We start from the raw sequence: 6290 nt of genomic DNA on the forward strand, positions 1-6290 counted from the left end.
AGTGCCCCGTCAGCTGGCCTGTGGGACCTGGGGGGCAGGGTGCATCCGGCCCATGCTGAGAGGGTTTGCAGGGGGCCACCGGAGCCACCTACCAGGGTCAGTGCCTTAGTGTTTGCGTCCTCAGCTCCACTGTTGAGGTTGGGGCCTCATTAAGCCGTGCCTCTTGTCACCCCTAGAGAGAGGGCCAGACAACAAGTAATGTCTGTCTTCTGTTGGCAGAACAACTCCACTCCGAGGCTGCTCCGCCTTCCTTAGAAGGCCAGAAGAAGGGTAGACGGAAGGAAGGAAGAAAGAAAAGAAGCAAAGAAGGATGGATGCACACGCAGAAGAATGTGGCTACTGTTTGGACTGTTTAAGCTCCAAACACAGTAGCCAAGAGCTCATGTCAAATGGTGAGTAAATGAAAAGGTCAGCGTGTCCAGGGACCCAATTACCCTCAGCCTGGTGCACAGGAAGGACCAATTAATTCTTATTAGCTTGGCTTCAGCTTCGGTGCAACGATGTGGGAGCCTCTCTGGCTGTTCCAGCTCCAGTTCGAGGTGTCCCTAGTCCAAACACCCCACTGTGAACCTTGTTTGCTCAAGGCTCAGACTCAACCTTAAACGCTTGCTGCTTTTACCCAAGAAAAAAGAGAGCATGGCCCAGAGGTATGAGCTCTCCTTTCTAAACCTGTCTTATTTTTCTCTAAAACAAGAATCCTTTTGACCACACAGATATTACATGAATCATGACACACCACACCCCATTGACCTTGCACATGCTTACACACAGTCTTCTGAATTCAAATGACCTGAGTGTCACTAAGAGCTTGGATCATGTCAACATAGCCTAATTTAAATCTTTAAACATAATGAGTAGTGTAATTAGATTGTGTATGCCTCTCATGTTGTATTGGTTTAACCTATTAAAATAAGCATGCAATCGTTAAGCTCGGCAGACAATCTGATACTGACATTCTCTCACTGTGAAGTACAAGGACAGCACTGAGAGGTCCAAACTTGGAGATGGAAATTTTGTCTTTTGACAATTTTATCCTGTTTTTTTAATATAATTTCCTCTCCCTCATGTCAAGTTTCTTTTCCCATATCTTTTATCCACTACTTCGCTCCCCAGGCCTGAATCCAGTTTTGTCTTTCTCAAAACTTTATTCTTAGATGGGGACCAGTTAATTCACACAGGGCTACCTGAGGTCTATCGTATGTCAGTATTTCTTCAATCTAATCCAGAGAATGCCTGCAGATGTCATACGTAGGTGCTTGTTAACAATTCAAATTCCTGGGTTCTACCAACTGAATCACAATTTGTAGGAGTGGAAAACTGAAATAAAGAATGTAACTTTATACACACACACACACACACACACACACACACACACACTGAAAAACCACTAAGGTGAGTTTGGCGTCCCAGGGCTATAAGAGAAGTTTGCAAACCTTAAAGACTTGGAGAGTCCAGGACAACACTCTAAGAGTTGGTCTTGGGTGGGCGGTGTATAAACATGTTTGGATAACACAGTTTCTACTGTATATGTGAACTTCTCAGATCCAGTCCTCAACAAAAAACCAATAGAATAGAGACGTGAGAAGTTCAAATAGCCGTACTTCATCATACGAACACCAAAAAAGGAAACCAGTATGGTAAAAGAGTAGACGGTGGAAGGGGTACTGGGAGGGAGACGCCATAGGAAGGATGGGGGGAGTGCTTGTACTTGATCTGATTTCCTGCAACTTCTGAACATTTATTAATCAGATGTCTGCACAGTGGCAGGACTAATGGTGTCTGAGCCACCTACAGGTTGAGTATTAAATGCTCAGACATTCAGGCCCTGCTAGTTTCCCTTGCTCCATACACATTAGGCCTTACAAAATAAGAGCCTACCCCTACACCCGCAAACTCAAATGCACTCACTTCAGGATCCCTGTGTCATTTAGAAATGGGATTCTCCATGGGACACAAATCAATCTATGGTGGCTTACACAGTTTGTTATCCTCATTCAATGATATACCTGAGGATACGTGCCTCCAAATTCTTAACATCTGAGGCTCTTTCTGATCTGCCTTCTTTAGAATACAGCCTCATCTTTATGGTTGTTGTACCTCACCTTCCCTTTGCATCCCAGGCAAAGTGAGGAAAAGGGAAGGAAAGATGCCACTTTATCAGGAAAATCAAACTTTCCCTGAATCCCCAGAAAGCTTCTGCTTCTCACTGGTGAGACCTATCTGAAACGGTACCTCCAATTGCAATGGAATACTATAAATGGAGCTTTTTATTTTTAAAATCTGCAACACTGTCCCCTTGAACAAAATCGGGATGGTATTAGTAGCGAAGAAGAGACACCTGGATGCTGGGTAGGTAACCAGCGTGTGCGCCCAGGCTCATCTGGGGATTCTTTTGTTGTATGTATTTGCTTGTCCTTACAGCTGTGGTGTGAGAAACAGTGACACTAAGCTCCTTCCCTCTTCACACAGTCCCTCAGAATTTTACATGTGCTTCAAGCTTCTTGAATCTAATTTTAGGTGCAGTCATTCATTCACTCATGTGTTGAAACCCTACTCAGAGTCAGGCAAAAGCTGCACCCTATGAGCACCACGGAGTGAAGCTGATTTCTGCTCTCATGAGGCTTGCATTCCAGCAGAGGGATGGAGACACATGAACAGGTGAGTGTAACACAAAGAAGGAGTGCCAAGATAAGGGAAGTAAATGGTGTAATGGGGGTGTACAATATGGCAGCACACCCAGCCCAGTGGGAGTTAGGGAGGCTGCTCAGAGTAGCAAAGAAAGAGGGTGATGGAGAGCAATGGGTGGGCCCTTCTAGGAGGGATGGTCAGCATCTTATAAAGGATCTGGGAGAAGACTACTGGGCTTCTGGAGACTTTTAAAGTTCAGAATGTCTGAACTATAGACCGTGAAACAAGGACAAGCAAGCAGGAGAGAGGTAGGCAAGAGTCAAGTCATGATGACCTTGTCAGAACAGCACAGGGATCCAATGCAGGACCTGAAACAGGAATCACAGATGGTTACAGAAGGTCACACTGAAGCCTCTCTCAACTCTGGTGGCCTGTCTAGGTAGAATATTCTCACCACCTTTGATGGATCAGTTCAGATAACTCCATTCCAAATTGTTTTCCTTTTATTTGATGAGGCAATTGAGTAGAAAACAGATGATCCTATTTTCAGTCTTTCATTGTAGTGACTGTGTATACACAACTTCTAAAATTTTTTAATCAGAGTGACCAGACCATGCTACTAGTGTGCTTACTGACCTGTGACATCTAAAGTCATCTCAATGAGCTATCAAGACTTGGCATAAACTGTTAGCATATAACCTACTGCATGATCATTATGATGCACTAATGAACCCCCAATTATGAGTGAGTATGACAGCATTCCCTCACTACTATCTTCCCATCCCCCTCGCTGGCCACTCCCAAGTCCCTCCCACCATTCAGTAGGCAGCTGGTTACTACCAGCCAATGAAGACTCACCTTGGAACTTTCTCCCTCATTGTAAATGCAGAGCCCACACAGAAATGTCAGCATGCATTCAGAATTTATAATGTGTGATTGATTGATCAAGGATGAAAGTCAGGGTTGTATTGAAAATCCTCAGATACTGAATGAGAATGTGTGAAAATTAAAGCAAAAGATCATCTGGAAATCTACTTTTCTGAATTTTTCAGCAGGACAAGATAAGAGAGATGGGAAGAGGGAGTAAAGAGTAGAGGGAAATAAAAAATATATTTATTGACCACTTCTCGTTTAACTGTTATCTTCACACATATTTCCCACCCTTTGTTACCACTCCTCCAGTAGATGAGTAAGCCGAAGATCAGAGAGGTCAAATGCTCTCCTACAGGACAAAAGCCCATGCTTCCCACTTCACCAGCCCGCCTTTCTAATGAGAAAGCTTTAAAATGAAAACCCCATTTTGTGTATACTCTAAGAAAAAACAAGTAGAAGCAGAAGAGCTAGAATCAATCTCAAGATCTTTTTATTTTTTTCTGGATTAAGACATTTCAATATACGTAATGTATAGTACTTTATATAGTTTATTAATTTCATTTTCTATAGTACACTGTAATTAATTCAGTGACATCATATAGACACAGGATGAAAGCTGGGTTTTCTTGTGTAACAAAGTACAAAACATGTACGGAAGAATTATCACACTCAATGGTTGTAAGAGATCAACTTTAAGGATGACTCAAGTTTAGAGTAGTTGTTGCTTCACATGGTGTTCCCTCAAGACTTAGGTGCCACCCAGTGTTGCCGTGTTTGTGCAAATGCCAGCTCTGTACCACACAACTATCTCCCTTTGCCAGCCCCACTTTTGCCTGTTTTGCTGCTGCCCCTACAGGACTTGACAGATGATTTTGAAGAGATTTTGTCATGAACTCAGAAACGTCAGGCCATTCGTGGCTGGAATTCAGCATATTCAGTGACTGTTCCATTTCCTGTGTCATGTCAGCATCACTTGTGTTGACCACTTTGGGCAGGAGCACAGATGGCAACAATGGAAGTAGCATCATCATAACCATTGAGTTCATCAGTCTGTCCAGGCCCATGACTCCCCTTTCATAGTAAGAAGGTGGGCCTGAAGATTTCATTTAGAGAGGGTAGGGCAGCCAGACCCCTTCTGATGTTTTGATATATTTCACATATCTTGCTCTTGTTTTACCTTTTGAAGTGATATCTACTCAGATGCAATCAAACCTGTAAGCTGGAGATATAAGTTCCACTCCAGAAGATCCAGAAGGTATATCATGAACCACAAAACTCCCATCTGTCTTAAGGAAGCTGATATGTTCTCCGTGTACCAGCACTTGGGCCGCCGAGACCCAGTCCTAGGCTTTACCCCTGGAACAACCGTATGACCTTCAGTCTTGAAGCGATCTCCTATGCCCACCCCCAATCCCTCCCAACCCCTGGGCAGAAGCCCTGGGCACCTACGAGCTCTGGGCATCCCCTGCTCGCAGCAGCAGCAGGGCAGAGAAGAAGCCCCACAGAGCAGTCACCATGACAGCAGCTCTCAGCAGTTCAGCCAGCAGCCTGAAGATCTTGATAATGAAAAAAACAGTTCATGTAGAACTTTCATCCACACAAAACCTGCACACAAATGTTTCTAGCAGCTATATTCATAATTGCCAAAAATTGCTAGCAACCAAATGTCCCTTAATAGGGAGAAACTTAAATACCTATTGCTAAGTGAAAGAAGCCAAACTCAAAAGACTACATTGTATACGATTCTAACCAGACGATATTCTGGAAAAGGCAAAATGATAGAAACAGTAAAAAGATCAGTGGTGGTTAGGGGTTGGGAAGAGGGTGGCACACGAGGGATTTTTAGGGCATTGAAAATATTCTGTGCAATACTGTAATGGTGAATATATGACATTATGAATTTGTCAAGTCCCATAAAATGTACAACACCAAGAGTGACCGCTAATGTAATTATGGATTTCAGTTAATAATAGTGTATCAATCTTGGCCCATCAATTATGACAAACATACCACACTAACGCAACATGTTAATAACAGGAGAAACTGGGAGTGGGGAGAGAGCATATACAGGAACTCTAAAATTTTGGCACACTTTTTCTGAAAACCTCAAACTGCTATGAAAAATAAAGTCTATTTTTAAAAAGCCTCTGGCATGATTTTTTCTTCAAAGAAGACCCAGGAGTTTTAGATGCTGCCAGTGGGCCTAGTAGACACAGGGGATTCATAGGGTGGAGGGGACTATCTCATGGAGATCCTTCCATTCAGTCATGTGCCTGGCCCTGGCCACACAGGTCGAGGCATGTGGCCTACCACTGCTTACTCAAAAGGTTCCATAAGTTACGTGCAAAATCTGGAGGCAGGCTCTCCTCTCTGGTCTAGCGGTGGTCTGACTAATACATGACTAGGAATTTTCAAGGAGACATGATGCTGTATAGCTGAGGCCCCATAGTCTGTGTAAACAAGTAGCACTGGCCTCATAGCTAGTAACATTTAGGGTGAGGTGACTCATGCTCACGTCAGAGAGCCTTCAGATGACTGAGTTTTCAGGTCACAACATGATATGTAGGCTGGCTGGCTGAGAAATCCTCATGAGGGCTCCCTAAATACTGGGGACACAGGGGAGGGGGGCAAGAGGAAAGGCTGACTGAGCTGGGCTGAGAACATTCAGAAATGCTAAACCTTTGATCCATTGTCTGGAAGGCATGCCAAAAATGTGATTTGTGGTGCCACTTTATCCTCTAAACATAGCTCTTCTCTGGAGACACATTAAAAAGAATACTAGCTAACAC

The 6290-nt window shown here is 43.7% G+C and overlaps 1 pseudogene; it reads right to left on the reverse strand.

Annotated features, from left to right (window-relative positions):
• Nucleotides 1-4305: 4305 nt before the first annotated feature.
• LOC109433733 (endoplasmic reticulum membrane protein complex subunit 7) lies at nt 4306-5018 on the reverse strand (annotated as a pseudogene).
• Between the last annotated feature and the right edge of the window lie 1272 nt (nt 5019-6290).

The sequence above is a fragment of the Rhinolophus sinicus genome, linkage group LG09 (assembly GCF_036562045.2).
Source record: "Rhinolophus sinicus isolate RSC01 linkage group LG09, ASM3656204v1, whole genome shotgun sequence".
Classification (NCBI taxonomy): Eukaryota; Metazoa; Chordata; class Mammalia; order Chiroptera; family Rhinolophidae; genus Rhinolophus; species Rhinolophus sinicus.